The sequence below is a fragment of the Podarcis bocagei genome (assembly GCF_964188305.1).
Source record: "Podarcis bocagei genome assembly, chromosome: 1".
Taxonomy (NCBI): Eukaryota; Metazoa; Chordata; class Lepidosauria; order Squamata; family Lacertidae; genus Podarcis; species Podarcis bocagei.
Window position 1 is genome coordinate 112,628,952 of NC_138125.1, and position 27,729 is coordinate 112,656,680.

Sequence of the window (27,729 nt, forward strand, 5' to 3'; positions counted from 1 at the left end):
CCCAGGTTTCTGATTGGATGGGGATGCATGGCAAAATTGTCCTTGCCACGTTGCAGGATATGATAAACTACTGGTTTATCACATAGTTGTTGCATGCATGCTACTACAACTCGGTGTATGGTTGTCTGTACTCACTCTCTGGGCCTTGGGACCATGCCATTATATGTGTGAATACAGTGGTACCTCGGGTTAAGTACTTAATTTGTTCCAGAGGTCCGTACTTAACCTGAAACTGTTCTCAACCTGAAGCACCACTTTATCTAAAGGGGCCTCCTGCTGCTGCCGTGCCACCGGAGCACGATTTCTGTTCTCATCCTGAGGCAAAGTTCTTAACCTGAAGCACTATTTCTGGGTTAGCGGAGTCTGTAACCTGAAGTGTATGTAAGCTGAAGCATATGTAACCCAAGGTACCACTGTACTGTCTTTCCAGGCTAATTGGTCACCCTTCTTATAGTCTCCAGTCCACAGCAAGGCTTGCCCTCCTCACCAGCGATTAATATAAATGCCAAACGTCACACTACTACCTTTGAACGAAGACGTAAAGAGCCATCCTGAAAATATGGTAGGCCCATGCCCTGAGCTGATCATCTGGATATCTTAAGTATCCTAGCAGTAATAATTCACACTCAGGATAAAAATCTGACAGAGAGCAGACATAACTAATTAGCGATGGGCTCCCATCACTGATCCATGCTGCTTATGACACATTTTCTTACTCTTGCCCTTGGCTAAAAAAGAAACCAAGACATTTTGTAGACTAAAGGCTGCTCGTAGACACAGACGTCAATACAGACATGTAGGCCACAGTTTCCAAGCCTGTGCTCCAGAGTAGGGACACCTCAAAAAGTCAACTACAGAGATGTCTGGAATTAAGCAGCTGGACAAAATGAAACAGTAAACTTTGGTACAAAGGGATAAAGAACCACAAAGCGCAATCAACTTCATAATACAGGCAGGCTAAAACGGCAAATAGCTCAAGAGAAAACTGACATTCCTTGGGCTTCTTTTTTCCATGCTTCCCAAGATCCATGACAAGCAAACTGTGGTAAGGTGTCAGTACAAGCAAAACCAGAAGTATTTAAATCCGTATTGACAACAACATGAAGTATAAAACTGTCTGTCACCTCCTATTATTTAGTGCAGTCAGGAAATATCTGTAGGTGATCCCTACTCGAAGCTGTCAGATGTTGTACAAAAACGAAGTTAATTAATCCTCACAGCCTTATGTTATTTAATAATTATCCATAAAGGCTACTCTTCAAGTAATCTCAGTCTAGGCCATCATTTGGGAAACTCCTGTTGCTTGGCCAGGACAGCCCCCTATTCTGGCAACACCCTGTAATACACCTTTTATTCCAAAGCTAATGTGAAGAAAACAATCATTTCTATATCACAGCCTTCCAGGAGAACAAAACAAACAAACAAAAAAATAAGACACAATTCTATTTAATTTACAAGCCCACAAATTCAACAACCAACAGGTAAAATTGATCTGATTTTGTCAGCTACATGGCCCAGCCTATGCTTTTGGATTCAAAGCTGCGTTACTTAGTTACAACAAATAATTATTAATATTGTCAAAGGAAGTACATCAATGGATATCAACTTAGAGGGCATAACTGTTAAAATATTTGTGATAGCTTGCTTTTAAATAGAACTTGCCAGGCAACTGGGGTGGGGGAAGAGTTCATATTATGGCCTGAAATGGGGCCTTCTCTCTTCATCTGAATACCCTATTCCTCCCCTCAAAAAACATATCTAACCATGTTAAATATATAGATATGATGCATATTATTGAAACATCCAGAAATATTAGGACATGGGATTCATATTCTGAAAGCTACACGTCTGAAAATAGTATACAAGAGATAAATACTATATATACATTTCCTCCCTGTGACACATGGATGTATGAGCTCCACAGACATACTAAAACTGATCAGAATGAAATGAAACAAAATACTAACCCTCAGTAGTTCATTTTCTTCCCCCTTAGGAGCAACATGACCTCCACCATAGATCTAATGCACTCCCTGGGTTTATTTATTGAATTAAATCCACATTTTACCAGTTGATCCCATCCACAGGGATGAGGGAGGGGGGGGGGATGTAATATTTACAGTACAGGCCACTGTAAGGTTTCACAGCACAGTTGTATGCATGTCTACTCAGGCGTAAGCCCTTGGGAAGTCAATTGGGCTTACTCTCAAGTAAGCATGTATCAGATTGCAGCCTTAAGAAGGTAGAAGGGGGAAAGGGGACACACACACACACACACACACACACACACACGATCACAACTACACAACAGCTCAGCATCACAACTGGGCAATTCAAAATGGCTTTAAATTCTCCCCGGTTTCCCTTTTGATTTATCTGTAAAACAACCGGAGGCTAAAATCGTATCCAGTGTTTTCTGTGAAGATGTCAGGTTGCTAGGAGCCCAGCGCCTAGCCTGAGCAAACGGCTTGCCAGCTTACCTGATGAAAAGGGAGTGACACAAATCACAGCACAGCATCCAGCCAGCAGGACCGTGCAAAAGGCTTCTTTATTGTAATGATCCAGGTCTCTGACTATAACGCTTTGGACGTATGGATGCATAGATGTGTTCACTGTGATTTCTGCATGCTCAGTGGAGAAAAAAAAAAGGAAAACACAGAGACCTTTCCAGAATCCTCTTTGCTTCTGCCTCCGCTTCCTGTTCTCAGCCTCACTCTATGGTACCCAACATATATCAGAAAACAGCTCATTAGGAGGTGGGGAGGAGGAAAGGGGGGGGGAGAGGAGGAGAGACAGAAAAGAGAAAGGGGGGGGGGAAGGCAGCACCTAACGTGGCAGCTCCACCTACTGGCACAGAGAATGAATAAATGAGAAGTACCTTGAATTTTAAAAGCTAGCCTTGAATCAACAGCTTTGTAGCTGTGTTCCTCCCGGCAATGCACACACACACACACACACACACACAGCCAGATTGACTGAAAAGACAAGACGGCAACAGATACTGCAGAATATCTTTCATCTGAAATACTCTGGCTGCCAAAGCTCTCAGCAAAATCCTTTTTTCTTTCTCTTTTTTGCCATGCACACATGACATGGCCTTTGCTACAGGAACATGCAAGAAAGTAGGCCAAATATTTCAGAGCTTCCTCACCAGGTGTGGTCCTCCCGTTTGAGGTTACCTTTCCATCACCCACGTATTATGGACTACTCTACTACCTAATCATTTTCTTTTTTAAAAATAATAATTATGCTACAAAGAGGCGACTGGTTCATTATTTGCTTATTCTGATAACATTCTCCTTTCCCGCTTGCTCTGTTGGTATTATCCCCCTCTCTCTTTCTCTCTCCCACTCCTTCCATTATTTACTTTTCCCTGTATTGCACAGTTTGTTAGCATTCCTTTCCTGTCCTGGGCCATTCTTCTCTTAGTCCGTCCTTAAGTTCTTCATCCTGACATCTCGCTTCCCTCACTCAAGTCTGCCTCTTGTCATATTTGTGGAAGTGCCATAGCAGTACAGTGCATGCCTTGATGCAGAAAGCCACAGATTTGGTCCCTGGCAACTTCATGTAGCTGGAAAAGAGGTTTGGAGACTTTGGAGAGCGGCTGCTGGTCCTTGCCAATAATACCAGACCAGATGGACCAAATACCTTGACTTAATCTAAGACAGATTTCAATGTTCTGACCACCTCTTCCTCACTTTGCCATTTTCAATTGTTCAGCACTTTTGCGTGACAGAGATTTTACATATCCCTCTTAGATCCAAGCCACCCACTCTCCTTCCCTCTCTTTTCTAATCCGTATTGCCTTTCCAGGTTTCCTCCCTCCGCTTTTTAGTCTTCCCTTTCCCTCACATTTCTCCAATGGCCCTAGCTAGAACCAGAACTAATTCTGAGCCTGCCTTTCGAAGGCACAGCTAAATGAACTTATTTCAGTGCCAGCGCTTAGCTCTGGGAGAAATAGATGTGATCATATGGAGTTCATTTCTCTCACCACTGGGTATTCACAACCAGAGGAACCCATTGAGAGGCTTCCCAGGGAGGGGTAATTGGCTCCGTTGTCAATATTGTTGTATAATGTAAGATGATTGTGATTGTGAAGGCACTGTGCTCATTGTTGTTTTATTTTTATTTTTTAAAAAATCTATGGCTGGTTACTGTTTGTATAGATAAAAAAAAACAATTTAAAGAGAAGGAAAGGAGCCAAGTCAGAGGCTGTGATCTCCAGTTAGCTTTGAGCCCCAACAAGTTTTAATTAAGATGAAGGGAAGGAAGGTGACAGGTGAGACACAGTGTACCAGTGGAGAATAGGATCTTCTTCTCACTTTTCCATCTTTCCTCTAGGTGTAGCAATCAAAACAAATGAAAGGCTGTGCATAAATGGTGCCCTTCTGGTGACTTTCCCTTCTCCCAAGACTCATGCATTTCATGAATGCATCCCAAGGTATCCTAGGACCATTAAGATCCTTCGAGTACTGAAGAACAATGTGGCACCAAGGATGGACATCTAGTCTTTAGAGTCAAAAAGTTGAAGTGACCTCAAAGGTAATAAAGTCCAACTCCCACAAATGCAGACAATCCAATGCTACAGCACCCCTGGTAGATGTCCCTCCTGCCTCTGGCTCTGCTTAAAAACCATCGGCAAAAGAGAATTCATCCCTTTCCCAGGCAGCCTGCTCCACACTCAAACAGCTTACACACCACCTGGTAGTTATTCCTAATGTTCAGTCAAAATTCAGCATCTTGAATTACTTTGAGAAACAGACCCTATAGCAAAAGTAGATGCTAACTAACGTATTGGCAAATGTTGGTTACTTACCTATCACACAGAGAGCATGCTAACTGACCATCTGATCTGGGCAGAAGTAGAATGCCTTATGACGGTGACATATTAAAACAGCGGCAACAATTGCTGTATGTGCTGCTGCTGCTGCTACCACCACTGAATGAAAGTCCCACAAAGCGCCCCCAAATCCTAACAGTTTGGGTCTGCAGCAGGAGTGGAGACACATTACTGGGACAACACGGCAGAGCTGGTCTCCCAGTAGTGTTGTTACTGCCATTAGCAATATAGACCAGGGCAGAGTGGTGGAGAGACTGGGACAGTCCAGGCCAATCCAGAATTTCTGCTGGTGCACTCATTCCATCCTGACCTTGCGACTCACCATTATTATTATTATTATTATTAGTAGTAGTAGTAGTAGTAGTAGTAGTAGTATTTATACTGCCTTATACCTGCAGGTCTTGGGGTGGTTCACAATATAAAAACACAAAATACATAATAAAAATAAGAACAACCCAAAATCCCCACTCCTCCCCAACACGTTTTAAAAGGGCATTGGATGTCAATCAGCCAAAGGCCTGGTTAAAGAGGAATGTCTTTGCCTGGCACCTAGAGGTGTATAATGAAGGTGCCAGCCGAACCTCCCTGGGGAGAGCATTCCACAAATGGGGTGTCACTGTGGAAAAGGCCCATTCTCGTGTTGCCACCCTCCGGACCTCCCTTGCTGGAAGCCCAGGTCCATGGTGCTGTCTTGCCCAGGCAGCCACTCGCATATTCTGCAGTTGCATCAGAAGAAGGTATGAAGATCACCAGTGGGGCTAATGTGTAAGTCAGTCCAGCTGGTTTGTTGGAGATGTCACAAATGGCCTGACTGAACACTCCACTTAATTGATCTAACTCCATCAGATTTATTTCAGCATATTAATGATTGTTGTCTCTGGGCAACTCCTTAGCTCTACCATATCAGCATGGTTTCAGGAGCAAGCATTCACTAATAAGGAGTAGCTATCCGGCATGTCCTTGCTGTGTACAAATGGCTTGTTAGAGTCATATCAGATTGTAACTGAACTGCAGCAGAATTTGGAAGCAACTTAGGTGACCACTTTAGGCATCTGGTGAAGTGGGTTTTGGCTCACAAAAACGGATGATGCAATAAAGGCTGGGAGGTGAGAAACTTTTTGTTGTTGTTGGGTGAGGGCCAAATTCTACCTCAGGTAGAAAGCTAAGGTAAAAACAACTCAGTAATCCCAGCAGAAGAATGCAAAGAAGGTTAATGCACAGCTAATCTAAAAGCCTTGATTGACAAGTAATCAAGACTCAAAATTCATGATGCAATTGTGTCCCCATCTTCTGGCAGAGGAAGGTGCTACAACGACACACTTTGTACAACATCAAACACTCTTTCCCACTCAGATGAACAGGTCATGGTAAGGAGCAGACCCAGGGATCTGGCTGCATCTCTGCTTGGGTACCCACTTCTGCTTCAAATACTCTTCTTTGTTTTCGTTAAAACATACCAGCATAACTATCCTGAAATTAAGTGTGCCTTCTATGTGAATAAATAAATTATAAAGCCACAAATAATGTGCAAATAAACACATTGAACGCAGATGCCTGCATTTACAATAATCTCAGTCTACCATCTATAACTCATGGGAATAATGATAAAATACATCAAATTCTTTTTCTCCATATTTCTTGACTTTCATTAGTGTTTGAAAGCTTTCATTATTGTTTGAAAGCTTTTACACAATGATTCCTTCCTTCATTGAGAATCTGACATAGTTTGCTTGTAAAACTCTTACTAATTTTCCCTACTGTAGCAAAGAACAGAATTCGACAGAGGAAGAAGAAAGCCAAATATAAGCATTCTCAAGACGTTGAGCAATTCTGAGTAATGGGACTGTATAAATACAGTATACAGTATAAATATACCCAATAAGTAGAGGCTACTTATAAGGCATATTGGTCACAAGAGGTAATCCCTCCTAATCAAACATGAGGTAATGCCTGTTGCATATAATGAAATTAATTAACCTATTTGGCTTATTGCTAGCTGTAAATTAATTCATGGGCTTAGTAAATCTTTGATTACAGTATTAGTAATGCACATGAGCTGTAGTTCAGGGTTAGGGCTGAGACTCAGTAAATCTTATTCCATTTTCAAGCATCTTCCCAGTTCTGTAAATCCAGGACTGTCCTTGGAAAATAGGGGCACTTGGAGGGTCTGGACTTTTACAATGGTTGGTATCAGAGATATGCTAGCCCAATCCTTGCTGTGGAAGGAGAAATCCCCAAATGATTGAATAGTTCTGACTGCAAAGCTTCTTCTCTTCAGTAGCTGCCCACAGGCCAGCCTGAGGATAACACAGAATCAGCACTGGGATTTCAAATTCTGCTATGGACCAAGAGTGGTGCATAATTGCAATGTTTATGGTTTTGAGAATATTAAGTTATCTCAGCATTGTGGCCAATGAAAGGGCAATTGTAGGCAAAAAGTCTCCTGACTGCAGAAACTTGCACTACCAGCTTCATGTATTATATTGACAGTACAAGCAAACGCCTGGCCTTCTGCTCCAGCTCTTGGATAAATGTCTGCATGTGATTTAATAGAAAGGTTTATTTGCTATGCAGATGACTCTCAGCCATGCTCTGAGATGAGATGCAAAGAGAGATTTATAGCAGAAACTAGCATGCTTGAATAAACTAAGGAATTATTCCAGCTATCTCAGATTTAAGACACTTAGGCTGCAATCCTAGGTGGCATATCTACTCAGAAATAAGCTTCACTGAGTGGAGTGTGTGTGTAGAATTGCACCCATAAGCAATAAGAAAAGTGAAAAAGTATATTTCTCTGTCCTTTATATTCATCCCAATAGTGATAATAAAATCAGAAATGAAACCCAGTTGCTGTCAGTGTTGCAGGAAACCTTTATTAGATTATTAGTCTAGATTATTAGATTGATTAGGTTATGTGTCTTGCAGGAGACTGGCTATACTTTTTTTAGCTCCCCAATCATGTCCACAGATACAGCAAGTTAAGAGTATTGGAAATTGACACGTTGACCCCTTTCAACCTGGCTGCCAAATTCTGCCCTAGCTGAAGTTTGCAAACCATCTTCAGAGGCAGCCCCACATATAACATGTTGCAGTAATCTAACCTAGAGGTTACCAGAGCATAGACAACATAAGTTAGGCTATCCCTGTCCCAATAGGTGTGCAGCTAGGCCACCAGTCGAAGCTGATGGAAGGCAAGAAGGCCACAACAGCAATGGCTCCAGAAGTACCCCCAGCTGCATACCTGCTCCTTCAAAGGGAGTGTAATCAACAGTGCATGCAATGCCTGTAGAGAAAAGAACTTAGAGTATTGTGGGTTACCTTGGTTCCAAATTTTGTGCAATGTTATGCTGATTATCTCTGTGCTGAGGTCCTGAACCATGCTGCATTTGTTTTGATTCCTGATAAGGATTCTCCTTATATCAGACAAAGGGTTGGTTCCAGATGTACTCTTCAGCAAGCAATGGAGACTCTAATCCAGCAGAGTCCCATTGGAGGAGGTTTCACCAGTCCCCCCCCCCCCAGATCCTTGAGCAAACTCTCATGTTGTTTAAGGATCTCATGAGGATCCTTAAATCCCCCAGAGCAGATTTTCAGGGGAACACAGGGGACAACCAAAGGGAGAAATAATGAGCAAAACTTGCCTTTCTCCCTTCCTCCAGCAGCAGTGTGCAGGTGTAGCCAACACAGTGGCCTCCAGGCCTTCTGGACTACAATTCCCATCACCCCTGACTATTGGCCATGCTGACTGGGGTTTATGGGATTTGGAGTCCACAACATCTGGATCAAGCCTACAATTAATTCCTATCACATTACATGGCATTGGTTTATAGCACAGTTTATTACACTGTAAATAGTGCTGTGGATTTCTTTTAGCCATGCTTCGCTCCATTCCTATCCCTGACAAAAAACAACAAGACGTAATAGCTTTCACACATAAGGTTATTTTTGTAACACAAAGGCTATGCCCCCCAAAAATGTGGTGTGCAGACCACCTGCACCACTTGCAAAAAAATGATGTATGAAATAAAAAAGAAGGACGAAGCATATCAAAAGCATGCGGCTTAAGATTCTTGTCTGTAAATTGCCGCTTTAGCAGCGCTCTCCTTGGTGCTGATTTCTGGTCTCTTTATAGCAGAGCTTTCCAAACTGTGTGTCGGATGCAGTGTGTAGGTATGTGGCACGAATGCTCCCCACGCTCCACCTGGGGCTGGAATGGGGTCAGTTTAACCTCTGATTTGCTAATAAAACTGAATCACTGTGTCGTGAAATGATGCGTGTCTAAAAATGTGTCACCAACATGAGAAGTTTGGAAAGCTCTGCTTTATAAGGATAGCACAATGTTCGAACCCAAAACTGGCTTCAAAGCATTAGCCTCAAAAACCACAAAGTCAGTAAAGTTTAAATGATGATCCCTAAAACATGTTTTGTCTCACTATTGGCTAAGAGTTTTCCTTTGTAACTGGTCCACAAATCACTGCATTAGCCTCTTTTCTGTATTAGCTAGAACCTAACTTTCTTGATGAGGTGGAGCAAACTTTCAAGAGAATCATTCCAAGCAACCTTCATGAATTTTAACTACACTTTTACTAAGGTAGTGGCAGTGAAATTAGATTACAAAATGTTAAGAGACCAGAAGTAACCCTAAAAGAACCTACTTCAGTATGCTCAACAGCAAAACCACCACAGGCAATTAATGCAAAAGTTTGCACCATTTAACTGCAGACCAATTCATCTAGAATAACCATGACAAGAATCACCTTGTTATGAATATACGTTCAAAAATACAGATTTGAATCTCCATTTTATCTCCATTCATTTATTGAAAGAGTGAATATTTCCATCCTTTTATTTTTCAACAACAACAAATTTTTTTTCATTTATACCCTGCTCATCTGGCTTGGTTGCCCCAGCCCCACTCTGGGCAGCTTACAGCACATATAGAAAACATAATAAAACATCAAACACTAAACATTTACCAATATAGGACTGCCTTCAGATGTATGTAGTTCTTGATCTCCTTGACATCTGATGGGAGGGCGTCACTGCCGAGAAGGCCCTTTGCCTGGCTCACTGTAACTTCACTTCTCTCAGTGAGGGAACTGCTAGAAGGCCCTTGGAGCTGGACCTCAGTGTCCCCAGATGAATAAGGTAAACAAAGGGAATCAAAGGAGCCATTGATGTGTTAAGTGAACTTGAGTATACATTCTGAGGCCCCATGCAAAATAAGGAGTATACAGAAGACAGCATATAATGTTCACCCCATTACAGTGGTACCTCGGGTTAAGTACTTAATTCATTCCGGAGGTCCGTTCTTAACCTGAAACTGTTCTTAACCTGAAGCACCACTTTAGCTAATGGGGCCTCTTGCTGCTGCCGCGCCGTCGGAGCACAATTTCGATTCTCATCCTGAAGCAAAGTTCTTAACCCGAGGTACTATTTCTGGGTTAGCAGAGTCTGTAACCTGAAGAGTATGTAACCTGAAGTGTATGTAACCCGAGGTACCACTGTACTTTTAATGCAAGAAGCCTGAATAATAGTTTCACAGTGAGGGATGTTCTCAGCTTCTCTTTTGCAATTGTAGAACCCACTTATCTGGCAACTCCTCAATGGCCAAAAGGATTTCGGAAGTGGTGTAGACTCTTCCAAGTTCTGATGGTTTATTATAGCAAGGAACACCCCAATAGCACTGACCATGCAACCCTAGACATGGCTACTCAGAAGTGAGTTGTATTTAGTAACCCTGAGTTTCTGTTCTTGATATTCTGCAATGACTTATACTGTCCCCACCCCACCCCTAGCTTGATTTGGCTTCCTTGCAAAAGATTGTGTAGAAAGGGCACACAGAGTGACATCCACAATAGTTGCCTGTGGAACTCCCCTGCACTGGAGACTCCCCAAAGACTGAACACCATCCTGAAAGTTATGTAAATATATTCTGATCTGGCGAGGATTATAGCAAGGTATCTCTCTATACAGTGAATATCAGGAAAGAGTTTTGGTAAAAGGAGGCAAGACAAACTCCTTGCCTTCTTTGTCTTCCAGACCTGACTGTTCCACACAGCAGGTTAAAAACTTTAAAATACAATTAATCCTACTTGTGGCTGTATGTGACATCATCCCAGCTTCTCCAAATGGGGTCAAATCACTTTTATAGCTCATCTCCCATTTGAAATGCTGTAATCAGATGAAATGTTTGCCGTTTCCTTCTTTTAAGGCCAGCATATTTTTAGCCCATAGAATGATTATATGTGACTAAACAATGCAGCTCCTGCCACAGGGGTGTAAAAACAAGGCGGCAGAAAAGCATTCGTTCTTTTTTGCCAGTAGATGGGGCTATCCCTTAATTTGCTGCCTCATTTTATTTCATTATTTATATATAAATCTCTCTCCCCCCACTTGCTTCTTTCATTTTTTCTTTTTTTATCCCTCACCAGCATTTTTTTCCCCCCTTACGGATGTTGGGGAACACAGAGTGATTCTCAAAGGAAGACGCCAGGGCAGAAGATTACTGCAAAAAAGGTTTCCTTTTTGGTTTTAGGGCTGGATCGGTTTGTCAATGAGACAAGTGTAAAAATGGGAGACTTTGGAAAGCTACTATCCTGAGGAACCTGAACAGCTGAAGCAGGAAAACCCATACATGAAGATCTATGGATAATGGCATTGCTTGTCCTGTAATTCATCGTTCTTCTTTCCAGGTAAGACGATGGACTTAAAAGAGAATATTTCCTCTGCTGGCTTTGTAGCAGTCGCACCATCAGGCCAGCTTATTGATTGTTCCTCTCTCCTGCTGGCGCACCTAGCTGGCAATTAATTTTAGATGCATGCAGAACACAAACGGCATCATTTTGGGAAGGTTTTGTTCCATTTTGAATGGAAAGCCATTTAACATCTTGCCCATCGTGTGTTTCTGTTTCCCTCGTTAAAATCTGCATTTTCTGGAACGCACGGGAGAGATTTCTCTCTTGCAAACCTGTGGTCATAAGCTGTGGTTGCTGGTCCTCCTGTCAGCTACAAGTGTTAACGTTGCTTTTGTCCACCCCCCCACCCCCACCCCAATGCTTTGGTGGGTTTATTTGATGCACACACACAGACCCAAAAAGAAAAAATGGTGATAAAACAACAGGGCAGATCAAGAAAACGAGGAGAGAGGGGGCTCATCAGAGTGTGGCGGGGACGTGCTGTTCTTCTGGAACATCTTCAGCACGGCAGAATGCTGCTTTTGTAATATTAATTTGTTCTCTTGCCTCGGCGTGGCATATTGTATTGGCTGTACCGTTTCATCCCAGTGAAACAGTCGTTTTTACATAGGAGACAATGTGAAAAAGAAGAGGAGGAGGGAGGACACATATCAAGTATCCCAACAGTGTAGCAGGTTCGGCAAGACACACCTAATGGCTAAACCTTTCGACATGCTTGCGATTAACCTTCCTTGAAACAGGCTGAACTCCATCTTTTGACAGGTACTGATATCTCCCCTGCCCCACCCTGCATTATGTATGTTATTCAGATTGTTCGGACCTGTGGGCTTCTTAGAAGGCAAATGCCACTCCCTGACTTGTCCATTCTCTCCCATTTTGATTCGAAAGCAATACGTTGGGGGCTTTGTGGGTGGGGAATCACAGGTAAAGCTTGATTTCGCCCCGTAATGATTCACAGAGAGAGACCAGCAATGTTATGTGCAAATCTGCCCACGGAGGAAAAAACCCTCGCTCTGTATCCTTCAGCAATAAGCAACGGAGCCAGTATTCCGGTGTCTGTGTCAGCGGCTGTCACAGCAACCGTGGTTTGCCAGTTTAATTACATGGGAAGCAGGATCAGCCTTGGCCTCCAAGAGATCCTTTGGCGCATATGCATTTTAATGAGATTTCCACTGTGGCTGCTTCTTCTTCTTTTTCCTTTGGGCGGGGGCAGGAAGGGAGGTGGGCTTTTTGCATGTTGATGCGCTCGGTTGATTCCGGAGCCGAGCACTGATTTGGAGGGTGCTGTGTGCAGCACTGTCATGGCTAGAGGGTAAATGCAGCTGTCTTCATGAGATGGTAAAGGATCCGCCCTTGTTGGGCAGGAAGTAGGGAGGAGGCACAAGTGTTGTTCCTGGCTGATGTGCCTGGGATGGGTTTTGTACACGAGAGGTGTTGAATGCCAAGCTGAGCATGATGCATCATCCCCATCCCCGTTACCTCTGACCTTTTGTGCTTTCAGCAATGCATTTATTATTAAGCGCAGGTACGCATCTAAGACTCCGATTTCCAGTCAATGGAGTCGTTCATAAATAGGGTATGCGTGTATCTAAAGCTGCACAGCAGAATCTGAGGGAACACAAGATGGGAACATAGATAGAGGAAGATCAATGTGTTAGTGGGGAAAGCAGGGACTGTGTTATTATGGCTGGACAGAGATCTAACTAGCAATTAATTCCAAGACAGGCAGCCATGTCTGTCTTTGGCATTAAAACGGCAACAGCAATCTTGAAGGCACCTTAGAAATGAACAGATTTATTGGGGCTTTTGCGGGAAAGAAACCACTTCAAATCGCACGACAGACACCTGTGATTCTGCTTCTTCAGATGTTTTGGTCACAGGGCCCAACTAACTACATTTGCTACACCTCTTTTGGCATCACTCTTCAATAGGGTTGCCAACTGACAGCAAAGCAGACCTTGCTTGCGCCTGCGTCTTTAACAAACAAGCCTTGCATAAATCATGAGTACTTATACACCATACTTTTCTGTGTATAAGTCTAGGTTTTTTCTTTTAAAAAATATGTTTAAAAGTGTAGGTCATATACATGGAGCCATCCCCCCCCATGTTCTTAAATTTGAGTCCCCCCCCAAAAGGGGGTGTCTTATACACATAAAAATATGGTATTTTCATGTGAGGGAACGAAATCTTAACTACCACCTGTTAGTTGCTGCAGATCAAAGTGTGGTTAGATGCATAGGAGCAGGGGCCACCCCAAAAGCAGGTAAAATGAAGGCTTTTTTGAGCCAGAACTCACTGGAACTCCATTCCGGCACCTCTCAGGTGGTGCCATTGCCATTCTAAAAGGTGTTCATGGTGAGTTCCAGCACCTCTTTTTTTCTAGAAAATATCACTGGGTAAAACTGCCCTTCATTTAGATTTGCTGTGTTCCAAATGAATATGATTGGCAGAGTATTTTCTCTAGTTACTTGGTAGTACCTCCATGGTTCTCTGCAACTGAAGTACTAGGCCTCATTTTACCCACTGGAATTGCAGTCATACCTCGGGTTGAATGTGCTTCAGGATGATCGCATTTGAGTTGCGCTCTGCGGCAACCCAGAAGTTACGGAGCACGTTACTTCCAGGTTTCGCCACTTGCGCCTGCGCAGACGCTCAAAATGATGTCACGCGCATGTGCAAAAGTGCCGAAACGTGACCTGCAGAAACGCGTGATGTGAATGGGGCTCCGGAATGGATCCCGTTCGCATCTAGAGGTACCACTGTATTATAATTTAGATGCAACTGACTTTCTTATGAACAAGGATTGTGAATACAAGTGGGGGGCTGTCCTCCTGGGCCCGTCTCTCCCTCTTTGTGAAACCCATTTGGCTCCCTGGTATAGTTCTGTGCTTAGGGCAAGGAAACAAGCTGGAGAGACAATTCAAACGTGGGTGAAGGAAAACTCCAGCCAAATGCAACTGAACACTGGTGAGGCTCAGCAGAGAGCCTAGCAAGTGGCAGTGAAGACAGCAGAGGCAGCATACTGCCTCCGCTGCCTCCTCATTGCACTGTCCAGAAGAGTTTCCCCATGTACTGCAAGTCATTTTACAGTCTGGGCCAAAGGAGGTGGCAGAATTGATGGTAGCTCACTGTGACTTGCTTAGGATAAGTGAGGATAAATTGCTTCCTGGTCACTGACCGTATTAAAGATATTTGATTTTGAAGTGAGGATAAAATCACTTGTATCCACTGAGACCTTGACTCCACTGTTACAGCAGATGAAGCTCAAGGCTGTGGACTGGCCCTCCACCCATTTTTGTGCTTGCTTCATGGCCCTCAAGTTTATGGGTATACCATGGAGCTGCACAGGTTCTGCTCAACCACCCGAGTCCTCCCTGTATTACAGAGAGCAACCAGAACTTCAAAAGGAATGCCATCTACACCAGCTGGAAAATTCACCAGAACCCTCAGGAATCCACCAGCTTCTGCACACAGATCATTTCAATAGGTTTCCCACTCCTTCAAAGGAGTAAAGCCACTGACAGCCTAAACCTCAACAGGAAGTGATCACAACTATACTCCTGCACAACTTCAACTCAGCTCAGGCACCAGTTAATTCCTGGCTGAATTGGAATTGCATATTAAAGATGTTTGTTTTTCTAGAACATCCACTCTGACTTTTCCTGCCCCTATTTCAAAACATTAGAAGTGCCGCTTTGTAAATTGACAGGGTACTCCTATGCAGGTTTATTCAGAGGTAGGTTCCCCATTGTGTTCAGTAGGGCTTGCTCCCAGGTAAACTATTCACAGAGCGGCAGCCCCAGTCTGGTGTTTGGCAAAAGTGCCTTAACATGCTTCCATTTAAAATATCTAAAACCCAATGCTTCCATTTTAAATGCCAATTTAATATTGCACAGGGGGGAAACAGAATGTCTCGGAAGGGAGAGGGTGCTGAGCCAGCTGCAGACATGAAGATAGCCTGGTAGGCTGTAGGAAGGTTTAGTTGCAGGAGGTGATCATGCTGCCATATGCACACAAGTATTCCCTGGGGAGGAATAATCCAGCTGGCATGTGCTATTGAGCAGCACAATATGCGCTAGCAGACTTGAATCATGTTGGCCACAGCATTTTCCTCAGGCTAAAGAGCAAGGTCCGCTGCAAGCTGCATTTCTCTTATTGCAAACGTGTTCCATAAAGTGTTGTTCTTTCTCTTACGATCAGAGGTTTTAAAGTTATTGGAATCTTTTGTGGTGGAACTCAAAGCTGACCCACGGTCCTGATGTATGCTGGATCCACTTCATAGCCCAGTTCTGCTTAGATGGACAGGATGCGGAAGGCATGACGCCACACACATGAAACTCGACAGAGAGCAAGATAGGAGGACCAGGCAGACCAAATCAGTAGTTACACCAGAGTTCACCCCAGTGTAGCTAACTGCTTTCCTGTGCTCCTTCAGCAGCAATATCAACACCACAGTAGCCATGAAAGGGGCTCCTTTGCAAACACTCCCAAGTGAATGAGCACAAGGGATTGATTTGTGTGTGTGTGCAACACACACAGGAGCTTGAAGCACTTGCTGCCATCTCCACTACCCACCTCCCTTGCCCATCTAAAGAACCTCAAACATTACCAGAGAAAGGAGGAGGAGAGGCTTGAAGCCTCCATTTCCTGCACAGGGAAGGGACGGTTTGTACATGTCCCAGCATCCTCCACCCAGCAGAAATTGACTAAAGAGTACCCTTTGTGGGAGATGCCATCCCAGGGTCCCTTCACTCTGCACGGAAAGGATGCTTCAAACACCCATGCCCCCGGCCCTTCCATTTCTCCTCTCCCAAGTGGTTTGTGAGCCCTTGTTTATGTTCTGGAAGGGCACACAGGTCAATTACACACAGGTTCCCAGCACATGCATTTGCAATGCAACAAATGCATTTGTGACATGTGACAACCTACATGCACATTTCGCCATTCTTCGCCCGCATACTTCTTCTAGGTAGCAGGGGAAAGCATTACATTTAGATTTTCTTAAGTAGGACCTTCTAGTCCAATGGTCTGGTATGAACTTGTGAAAGAAACATATGCCCTTGCAGAAAGGCAGCTCCTCTGACTTAATGCAGTGTGATTAATATAAGGACAGAAGAGGACGGTCTTTAACCCCCAAACTCTGTCAATTCCATTGATTTTCAGCTGGCTTATGGTTGAAATTGCTTTCACTTTTTGTATTTTTTTTTCTTACTCTGTTTCCGTGTGCCTCTTGGCTACTTTGAATTTATATGCTGGCTGGGTGGGGAATGCTCCTATTCCTGCACTTTTCTTATTGCAGTTGGTGAAATAAGATAATTCTGAGCTTGGCTTTGAAGTGCTTATCATGAGACAAAAGACTGTTTTCACACAGGCAAAGTTGGCTTGGGGTTGGCCTGATGTGCTGCTGCCCAGCCCCATGCTGTGTGTATTCAGAAAACATGCAAGAAAACAGGGTTATTTGGCAACAGGGTAGTGAATGTGTGATAGTGATGGCTTCAAGTTTCTGCAGACCCATCACTCACACCAGTTTACTGGTATCTTCCTGAATGATTGCCTCAAAAAAATGGCATTTTGTCACACGTTGCCCAGTAATCAAAGTATCCATAATGTTTGCTGGTTTCAGACAAGCTGCCCAAGTGCTATTTGACACAATTGGTGTTTACTCAGATGGCAATCCTGTCACGTTCAGTGGGGCTTAGTCCCAGAAAGTGTGTGTGGCAGAATTGGGGAACCTATGACCCTCCAGATATTGCTGGATGACAGACTCCATCACCCATATGGTCAACCACACACTAGATGGAGCTGATCAGATTTCAAATCCAACAACATTTGAATCCAACCACAGCTTCCTCACTCCTGATGTCTTAGAATGCAACCTTAAAGGTAAAGGTAAAGGGACCCCTGACCATTAGCTCCAGTTGTGACCGACTCTGGGGTTGTGGCGCTCATCTTGCCTTACTGGCCGAAGGAGCCGGCGTACAGCTTCCGGGTCATGTGGCCAGCATGACTAAGCCACTTCTGGAGAACCAGAGCAGCGCACGGAAACGCTGTTTACCTTCCCGCCAGAGCAGTACCTATTTATCTACTTGCACTTTAACGTGCTTTCGAACTGCTAGGTTGGCAGGAGCAGGGACTGAGCAACGGGAGCTTAACCATCATTAATTTAGCCAAAGTAGCATTTCCCAGTTATTTTAAGCACATGTTTAAAATCACACCCTTTTGTTCTGAAATGGGTAAGAATTGTACTGGACTGGACCAGATTTTGCCAGGGTGCAACAAAACAAAACAAAACACCTGGCGCAAAATAAACAATTCTTGTCCCAAAGAGTTCCTGGTGCAAGAATAGCCAGTTAAGTAGATATTGGTGAGCAAAACTGTCACTTGGCTATTTTATTATGCAGCAGAGGCTTCTTGTGGCAGAAGGAGACAAAGGGAGAAGGTGTTTTTGCAAATTCCATCTTTGATCCCCACTGTCCTGAAGGGCACCCCAATGTTTCAAAGCAGATTATTAAGAGGATGAAGTGGGAACAGAGAATCAGCAGATATCTCTTCTCTCCCCCACCCAACTTTCACCAGCGTTCCTGCTTGCACGAACTCAGGACAGAAGTCAATTATTATCCTTTTCTGATAAAAAATGTGTTTCCATCATTTCGCTGGCAGGTACTGTATACATATAAGAAGCAGTAAACAGACCCTTGAGGGGAGGGGAAGGGAGGGGAGGAGAGGAGAGGAGAGGGGAGGAGGGGAGAGGGGAGGAAAAGGGTAGCAGAGGGAGATCAATATGATCAACTACCGGAACACAGAGTTCTTAGCAGGGCTTTATATTTGGTTGCTGGATGTCCAGACTGATCGTCCCTTGCGGGTGTTCTTGCTGGGATGGAAGTGACGATCAGAAGGTGTTCTTGCCCTTAAAAAAAACCCAAAACCTATACTTAGAATGCAATGTTCCTTAAAGAAACAAGGACCCAGACTGACTAAAAGGAAGAAAAGTAACAGGATAGCCAGACCAGCTGCTCTCAAGACAAGGATAGTTGATGTATTCTCCTTTTGGTCTATGCCAAAAGGTTTTATTGACCAGAGTTGTTCGCATCCTACCCCTTGCACAGAGGCATGCCAGTTCTGAGCTTAATGGGCAAATGTAGCATTTCTCAGCACTAACAGGGTGCCCCCAGACTCTCAATATTTTGCAGGAGGGATTCAAGAGCATACTGAATAGATTAAAGTGCCTGTAGTGCAACAGATACATTTAAAAACAACTTGAAAAGTGTAGAATGAACAAATGATTAATGGGAAGACATCTAAACATCCTGAAAGCAAATCAGGACGAATGCAGGATGAAGGTTCATAGATATATATCCGCCAACCCCAATCAAAGCAGAGCAAAAAGACAGGGCCCCTCCAGACTGGTGTATCTTTGCAGGTGTCTTCTGCAACGTGTCATGGACACAATAACGGCGTGTTACTGGTGGATTTATATTGTGCTGTCCACACACCGTTCTGCTTTATTAGCTATTCTGTGATGCATCCCTACTACCATCTCCCAATTGTCGCCCGGCAGCAAACTCTTGTGCTAAAGCATAACAAAAGTGGGACAACACCCCATCTCGGAACATTGGTGGTATAAAAAGTTACAGGATTTCAGCAGGGACGTGCATTAATTGGAAACGAAGCAGTGGGCAGGATCCAACTAATGAGTCCTATCACCGGAAGAACTCCACAAGGACGTCCACTTGCTCAATGGGGCTTTCCCCTCTCTCCTCTCTGAAATTGGCTAGAAGAGGTTGAGCAAACCCATGGAACAGGATGCAGGGGGTTGGGGGGTGAGGAATCATTCCATCTTGAAAGCCAAAAGCCAAAATAATCACTTTAGTGCTGCACCGAACTCCTTCCAGTATGCCCACACCCCAATTTTTTGCAGGTGCCAACCGTACTGAAAAGTGGTATCGTGTATCACTGCCCCAATACTTTCATGAGCATATGTCATCATGAATGCATGGTAAAAAGGTCACCTGGATGGGAGCCAGAGTCTAACCCCCCATGTTAGCTTTGTTCAAGCGAATCAGGATGAATGCTGAATAAACTGGCCCTCCAGAGGAGCCCTAAATTATTCTCCTCTAGCTACAATGGAGATTGATTTTTCTGTGCTGCATAATAAGATGCTATGGGAACATTCCTACAAGTATGGAATTACTTTTACCAACATAGTATTCCTGTTACAAGAATTATTGCATACAGTGCACTCTGGGATGGAAGCTGGCAGTCACAGAAAGGACATTTGTCTGTGACCCCTATGCCTCAAGGAATCCTTGACAGCAGAAGCCAGTTTTGTGGGGGATTTGAAATGAGAAGAAATGCTGACTATGCAATACTCAGGCAGGAGCAATCCATTTATCTTTGTTTCACAGTCAAGGAAACACATAATGGCTGATCTTGCATCCTTGCAAATACTACAGCCAGCTGTTACTCAGTTCTGCCTCCATCTTTAGAGAAAAGACACAGGTTCTTTTGGTAGACAAAGAAGAGGAATGAATACAAACTATGCAGTCCTTATAGAAACAGAGATTACTTTTAGGTGGTGTGCTAAAAAAGGTAAAGGACCCCTGACAGTTAAGTCCAGTCGCGAATGACTCCAGGGTTGTGGCGCTCATCTCGCTTTACATCTTGCGGCCTAGGGAGCCGGCGTTTGGTCTGCTCTGCAGACAGCTTTTCTGGGTCATGTGGCCAGCATGACTAAGCCGCTTCCGGCGCAATGGACCACCGAAGCCAGAGCAGCACACGGAAACGGCGTTCACCTTCCCGCCGGAGCGATACCCATTTATCTACTTGCACTTTTTGGCGTGCTTTTGAACTGGCAGGAGCTGGGACCGAGCAATGGGAGCTCACCCCATCACGGGGATTCAAACCGCCGACCTTCCGATCGGCAAGCTCAAGAGGCTCGGTGGTTTAGACCATGGAACCACCTCCCAAAATGAGGAAAGTAGGTTGGAGTGAATGATCACTAAGAAAAAGAATAAATTCCTATCTTCAGGTAGTAGAACATGCTCCTTTTCCAGCTTAAATCTGGTATCTCCTAAGTCACAAAGTAAAAGGTAGCTATTTTGGCCCACCAGAAAAATCCCAAAGGTTTTCTTAGGACAATAGCTATGCAAGACAATCTAAAAGGTTGCAAAATAGTGTGCAAGGTTTCAAGTTCCCTGGAATTCATCAACCATCACTAACCTGGTGCCTTCCAGCTATTGTGTGCTATAATTGCCATCAGCCAAAAGAGCAGGAGGGCACCAGGCTGGCAAAGTCTGGGATACATGGGAATAAATGTGGGGCAGGCGGGGGGGGGGGAGAGTAAGGCTGCTGAAAATGAGGACTTCCATAGCTCAGTTGGTATAGCATGAGACTCTTATTTTCAGGGTTGTGGGTTTGAGCCCCACGTTGAGCAAAAAGCTCCTGCTTTGCAGGGGGTTGAACTTGATGATCCACTGGATCCCTTCCAACTCTATAGTTCTATGACGCTATGAGTTCCATGAATCAGGCAGCAACAGAGCTACCAATCTGATGGGTGTTTAGGTCTAGTGATTAAAAGTTACACAAATTAACATATAGTTCCTTCCCCTTCAAAAAACACCCATGGAGGCAAGTGGAAGGAGGCACATACAGTTCCACCAACAGGCACATAACACCTTTGCAGCTTTGGGTTCTTTTTTGTTTTTTCAGTCTCCCAGGTACCAGATCAATTTATTCTGGCCCTCCTCAACCTGGTGAACTCTAACTCACATTGCTGGTGAGCCAGTGTGGTGTAGTGGTTAAGAGCGGTGGACTCATAATCTGGTGAACCGGGTTCGATTCCCCATTCCTACACATGCAGCTGCTGTGTGACCTTGGGCTAGTCACACTTCTTTGAAGTCTCTCAGCCCCACTCACCTTACAGGGTGTCTGTTGTGGGGGAGGAAGGGAAAAGAGATTGTGAGCTCCTTTGAGACTCCCTCGGGTAGTGATAAAGCGGGATATCAAATCCAAACTCTTCTCCTCCTTCCAACTCTCATCAACCTTAGTCAGTGTGGCGAACTGTAAAGGGCAATGGGAGCTGTTGTCCAAACCATCTGGAAGGCATCGAGTTGGGGAAGGCCGATTCAAACCATTGTCACCGATGATCAGGCTACTGCAATTTTGTAGCCCAAGACTGCTGGGGTGGTGGAGGCAAGATGATGCAATGGTTGCATACACAAATATATACATGATTAAGGGTGCCGTCCTATGCAGCTACTTGGCAGTAAGCCCCGTTGTACTTTGTGGGGCTTGCCTCCAAGGAAACACAGGTGCAATTGGTCTGCATGCTACTCTGGCTGGCATAAATATGAATGATATATCACAATACAACAGTTGTAGAGTAACTGAAGTCATTAATGCTCTTAATAAACTCCCCTTCCCCTGAGTGTTTTCCAACTTAATAATAAAAAGCATTCCAAGGGCATCACAACTTTTGTGATTGTAATACGTACTTGTACTTAAACCAATTGTCCTTTATGTGAATTATCTGGTCCCCAATGACCTGAGACAATGTGTTGGCTCTGTAATTGAGCCAAGGGCAGACCAGTACCATTACAGTGTACGGCTGTGAAATGAGGGATGAATATGCTGATATGCTTTGTGATATAAAGATACTGATCTTTAGCATTATGCCAGGGAAGTGGGCCACAAAATATCTTTCCACTCAGAAGTAGACCGGAACTCCCTGGGCAGTGGGCCTGGTTTGTGTTTCTAATCCTTGATCTCTGCAGTAATTAAGAAGTGTAGCAAATGTTAGAAGTAGATGATCATACGTTCCTACCCATTTGGAGTTAGAAAGGAAGAGGGCAGAATCTATGCAATATAAAAACACAAGCGCCTTGCTGAATCAAGCCCAAGGCCTATCTAGTTGAGCATCCTGTTCTCACAGCAGCCAGTCAGGTGCCTATGGGAATCCCAAAAGCAAGACATGAGCATGACAGCACTCTTCCCACTTGTGATTCGCAGCAACTAACATTCAGGGACATACTGCCACCAACAGCTAAGTTAACTCATAGATAGCATTATCTTCCATGAAATGCAAAAAATATCAATGGTGAGAGTGGGTTTGAGGAATTAAAGCTGAGAATTCTAGGGTATAGAATCACGTGAGAAGGTTGATATTTAGATGCTAAAGATTGACACTGGCTTCTGGAATGTCAACAGGTATCACCAGAGCTTTTTTTTCCAGCCGGAACTTTCCAGAATTCAGTTCTGGCACCTCTCAGGTGGGCCCCAGAGGTCCCAACAGTGCAGACAATGGCACGTTGTTCAGGATGTAGTGTACCTTAATACTGGAGGAGTAAAGAACCCCACTCTGAGCGTTGCTGAAAGCAGAACCATTCTTAAATGCAGTCCTCCTGCCACCATGTCAAGTCTGCAATAATGCAAACATTTACCTTCAGATTAAACCCCATCAAACATAATGGAACTGACTTTTGAGTTTTGGACAAGGCTGCAAGATGTATTAATATATTTAAACTTCACATAGCTTTTTTTTTGGGGGGGGGAGTGCTAAATCTGAAGTTGTCAGCAATTTGTTCCCTTGGCTTGTATCACCACAGTTTTGACTCTGAACACCTGTCTACATTTTTTAAGGTCTCAATGTGCCACTGAATGACAAGAGTTTCACCCTCCATGTGCCATCTCATTTTCCTAAGAGAATCAGAATGCCTTACCAGATAGCTCAGTTGGTTGGAGCATGGTGCTGATAACACCAGCGTTGCAGGTTCAATCCCTGTATGGGAAAGCAGATATGATCCTCAGGGTCCCTTCCTACTCTACAATTCTAAGATTCTCCCCTCCACCCCCCTCACTTTAGTCACATTAAATTGCCCTGTGTACTTTTTTCCCCTGTCCCAAAGGACAGCTTAGGTCTTCGGGGTTTTCATCTTCATGAATTCCTGATTAATCCATTTATCTTATGAAATTCAAGTCATTCAAAGCAACGGGGATGATACAAGGAAGCCCAGCCAGCTGTTTCAAACATTTTTAAAGCAGCGTTTTTTAAAATTGAATTGTGGTCCAATTAGCCAGTCAATTTTCCTTTAGATAAAAGATGACAAACACAATAAAGACCTGCTTAATGTTCCCTAATAGTGTTTTGTATTGCCTGAGCTTTTCATTACACAGTCCAACAAATTTCCCAGGCAGGACTGTAGGGGTGGTAAAGGAAACGTTCCTTCCTGCAGAAAACTCAGAAGGCCTGATAGTTTTTAGAAGTTACTTCTGCCAAAAGAATGTGAGGAGGGCTGTTTGTAAATTCAAGCACCCCTGCTCAAATTCCTGTCACCAGACTGAGGCAAGCAGATGTTGTTCCCTCAGCTACATACCTGGTCCTCAAAGAAGCATAACATACACTTTGGGGGCTAGAGATGGCGGTCCTCTCCTTCTCCCAAATTATCTGTAAAGTGAAGATGTTCTAGTGGGATGATGGGCAACGAATTACAACCCCCATGATCTCTGGTGGAAGATATAAGTGACCATTTTAGAAACAGCAAGGAGAAGGGGCAGAGGCTTTCCACCCTATCTTCTAAGGTAACTTATTTGCTGATCAGAAGTAGGAACTAAATCCACAGAAAACTAGCCTGAAGATCAGCCAAAGAGGATCAAAAGGTATCAGAGGAATATGTCCCAAATAGCTGGTCGCCAATACCACTGTGACGGATGAATTTTGCACCAGTGGTCGTTTCCAAACATTGTCAGCTGCAACAGTCTACTTTCTTTTGGAAGGGGGTAGGGGTTCAGGGATTTCCCCTGCATGCCCCACTTCCACTGTTGAAGTGGAAGCTATTAAAGAAGAAGCATATGTGGTTCAGGTTTGTTCTCTCCTTGCCTTTGTGGCTGACTTGCACAGTTTCTGACCTGCCAGGCTGAAGGAAGCCCACCAGGCATGTATTTTGGCTTGCCAATTACTCAACATCTGCTTGTGTTTGCAGTAGGTGGGCTATCATATATGGATTTTAAGCTGTGTTTGGTTTGGGAGAACATAGTCACGGTCTCCCAAACTTAGGTCTCCAGCTAAAATTCCCATCATCCCTTGTCACTGGTCCTGCTAGCTAGGGATGATGGGAGTTATAGTCCAAAAAGAGCTAGAGACCCAAGTTCGGGAGACGTTGGCATAAATTATGCAGATCTGTTCTGTGCTGATGTATGAACTGGTTCTGAAACTCTAGTATTTCTCTCTTCCCCCCACCCTCTTCTGCCTGATTGGACTCTCATGTGCTCTTGCCCATTCACATAGCAAACTGAAGGCAACAATGGAATGAATGTGGGCCAGCGGTGAACATGAGAGGGGTAGGTCACACTATCCAAACTGCAAAGCTGTCACCCAATGTCCCTGTCTTTTAGTGGACAGACGTCGTTTTGCAGGACAAGAGGCTAGAACATCATATATCCATAGAACGCAAGCTACTTCAGAAAACAAATTTCAGCTGTACAGAACAGACATCTCAGCTCCATTGTGTTTTTTTTAAAAAAATATTGATCAGCCTGTTTGCTCCTGAGAGACTGGAAAGAGGTGCAAGAACAAGGCATAATGAATTAGGCATCCAACAGGGAGCCATTTTTACAGAGATGACACCAAAAAAACCAAACAAAAAAACCATGATAAGGCTGAACAGAGCTTCTCACAGACCCTCCAAGTGTCCCTATTTTCCAGGGATGTCCCTGATTTGGAGAAGCTGTCCCAGTTTCTGATTTGATCCCATCATGTAAAGGTAAAGGCAAAGGGGACCCCTGACCATTAGGTCCAGTCGTGGCCGACTCTGGTGTTGGGGTGCTGATCTTGCTTTATTGGCCAAGGGAGCCGGTGTACAGCTTCCGGGTCATGTGGCCAGCATGACTAAGCCGCTTCTGGCGAACCAGAGCAGCACACGGAAATGCCGTTTACCTTCCCGCCATTTACCTATTTATCTACTTGCACTTTGACATGCTTTTGAACTGCTAGGTTGGCAGGAGCAGGAACCGAGCAACGGGAGCTCACCTTGTCGCAGGGATTCGAACCGCCGACCTTCTGATTGGCAAGTCCTAGGCTCTGTGGTTTAACCCACAGTGTCACCTGCGTCCCACAACCCACTTTCCCTTAGGATGTCCCTATTTTCGTTGGAGAAATGGTGGAGGGCACAGATTTATCCAACCCCCGTGCTGTCTGAAGGCAATCCTGTATAGTCAAGGTGTTTTATATTTGTTTAATGTTTAATTATGCTTTTATATACGTTGGAAGCTGCCCAGAGTGCTGGGGCAACCCAATAAGATGTGTGTTGGGGGGGGTATATATAGTAAAATTATCATTATGAAATGGGATGTCCCTATTTTCATCAGAGAAGTGTTGGAGGGTTGCAAATAGCGTATCACTGGCCTAGCTGTATAAATGACAAGTGAGTTTCTGTTAATTTTTTTTCATTTTAAAAACATCTTTAAATGTGGGTGTGATTATATCTATTTCCATATATTTCAAAAAGCTGTTGCTGGAGTTGGGCTATGATGATTCAAAATGAACTTTCTTGTGAGTAAGATCAGCCGAGAGTGCCAGGTGAGTCACCCATATTAGGTTGGGCACATTTTAAAGGGTACACTGGATTAATGTTGATTGATTCCTGGGAACCGTAGTAGGTTAAGGGTGCTTGGAATTGTAGCTCTGTGAGGGGAAAACTACAGTTCCCAGAATTCTCGGGGGAAGCCATGTGCTTTAAATGTGCATTTAAATGTATGGTGTGGAGATGGCATCGGTTTGCTACAGATATCATGATCTCCTGCCCAGTAATCATTATTAGGAAAAATATTTGAGAACCTCTGGGTAAAAAGATTACACTGGAGTGAGAATCTTTGTTGCAAGCAAGGATTCCAGTGCCAAAACATAGGGTAGCAGGGAAAGAGAGAGGCCAGACATTATGCTCTCATAACTTAAAGCCTAGGAAACCAGTTGCTGATTTGGATCAGTGGCTGTATGTATTTTCTTCCCACTGTTCTGTAGTCTGTGGACACAAGTGGATCAAACAGTTTATGGTGCATCCAGGGCAGGTAAATAAAGCCAGGAAACATGCCTTCTAAAGCCTGACGTTTATCCATGAAGGAGCTGAGTTAATTCTATAGGCAGAATTTACTCCACAGCAGCTGGGACTGTGCAGCTGTAGGGAACTGTCACTAGCAGCTTGCTTCCCAAGGGAGAATTTTCATATAGTATCCATGAAAGTGTCATTTGCCCCTGAGTAGGATAATTGTGCTCTCCTTATGTTTGTGGAGTTGCTAACTTTCAAGCAGGTACCTCACATGAGATGTGAAGGCCTCTGGTCTGACGTTTTTTGGATTTCCGCCCCTCCACCCCTGACTTTGAAATAATTGGTATTAAATATTCGTTTCTCTTTTTTTCTCCCTCCATGGCAAAATTTTCAAGTGAGAATAGGCTTCATTTTGTTCCACACAAAGTATCTGACTGAAAGGGGGGGGGTGCGTGTAATTTTCTGTCATTCGGAATTGGAAGCACCAGCTTCACAGAGGAGCATTTTCATTATTATTTTTAAAATGAAGTCAAACTATGTTAACTTCCCCAGGCTCCGATATATGTTTTCATGTTCAGTTATGCTCCATTCTGAGATCTGGCACTGAAGACTCTGGAAAAAGGAACATACATTATCTGAACTAAAAAATAAATAAAACCAGTCCTCTAACTCAAGGCATGGGGAAGCTGTGGCCCTCCAGATGTTGTTGACTACAACTTCCATTGGCCCTGACCATGGGCCTTTTGTTGGTAGCTGCCCAGAGCGGCTGGGATACAAGTAATAAATTATCATCATCACCATCATCTGATACTGAGTGTCAGTATTCTGCCCTGACTCCTCTGCCTCTCTTCTCCACTTCCTTCCCCAATGTACCATAACCTTCAAAATGGTTCTTACTGGCTTCGAAAGCATGTTCACAACATGATGAATTCTGGATATGACAACTGTCTGTGATGAGGGGATTCCACATATGCCACATTGCCACTAGAACATTACCGCCCCATCCAAATAATTATCAGTCGTGCATGCCTATTTTCCAAAGTGCTTGCTCTCCCTGTAGAGAAATGCCTAGCTGAAGCAGTGTACCCAATGGCCTGGTTCACGCAGCATGCTAAGCCAAACCATTGCTTTGTTCTCAGTTTACAGCTCATGG

At 44.0% G+C, this 27,729-nt stretch overlaps 2 protein-coding genes across 3 annotated transcripts in view; one reads left to right on the top strand and one right to left on the bottom strand.

Annotated features, from left to right (window-relative positions):
- Window positions 1-2,781, bottom strand: part of LOC308586229 (sodium channel protein type 2 subunit alpha-like) — a 71,517-nt gene extending 68,736 nt beyond the window's left edge. Inside the window, exon 1 of the mRNA XM_081192648.1 lies at window positions 2,481-2,781. The gene's annotated coding sequence lies outside the window, so the exon portion shown is untranslated. The remainder of the gene's footprint in view (window positions 1-2,480) is intronic.
- An 8,437-nt stretch (window positions 2,782-11,218) lies between these two features.
- The window catches only part of LOC308586141 (sodium channel protein type 2 subunit alpha), a 95,356-nt gene continuing 78,845 nt past the window's right edge, over window positions 11,219-27,729 (top strand). For both annotated transcript variants that reach the window (XM_081192414.1, XM_081192415.1), the window contains exon 1: window positions 11,219-11,535. The gene's annotated coding sequence lies outside the window, so the exon portion shown is untranslated. The remainder of the gene's footprint in view (window positions 11,536-27,729) is intronic.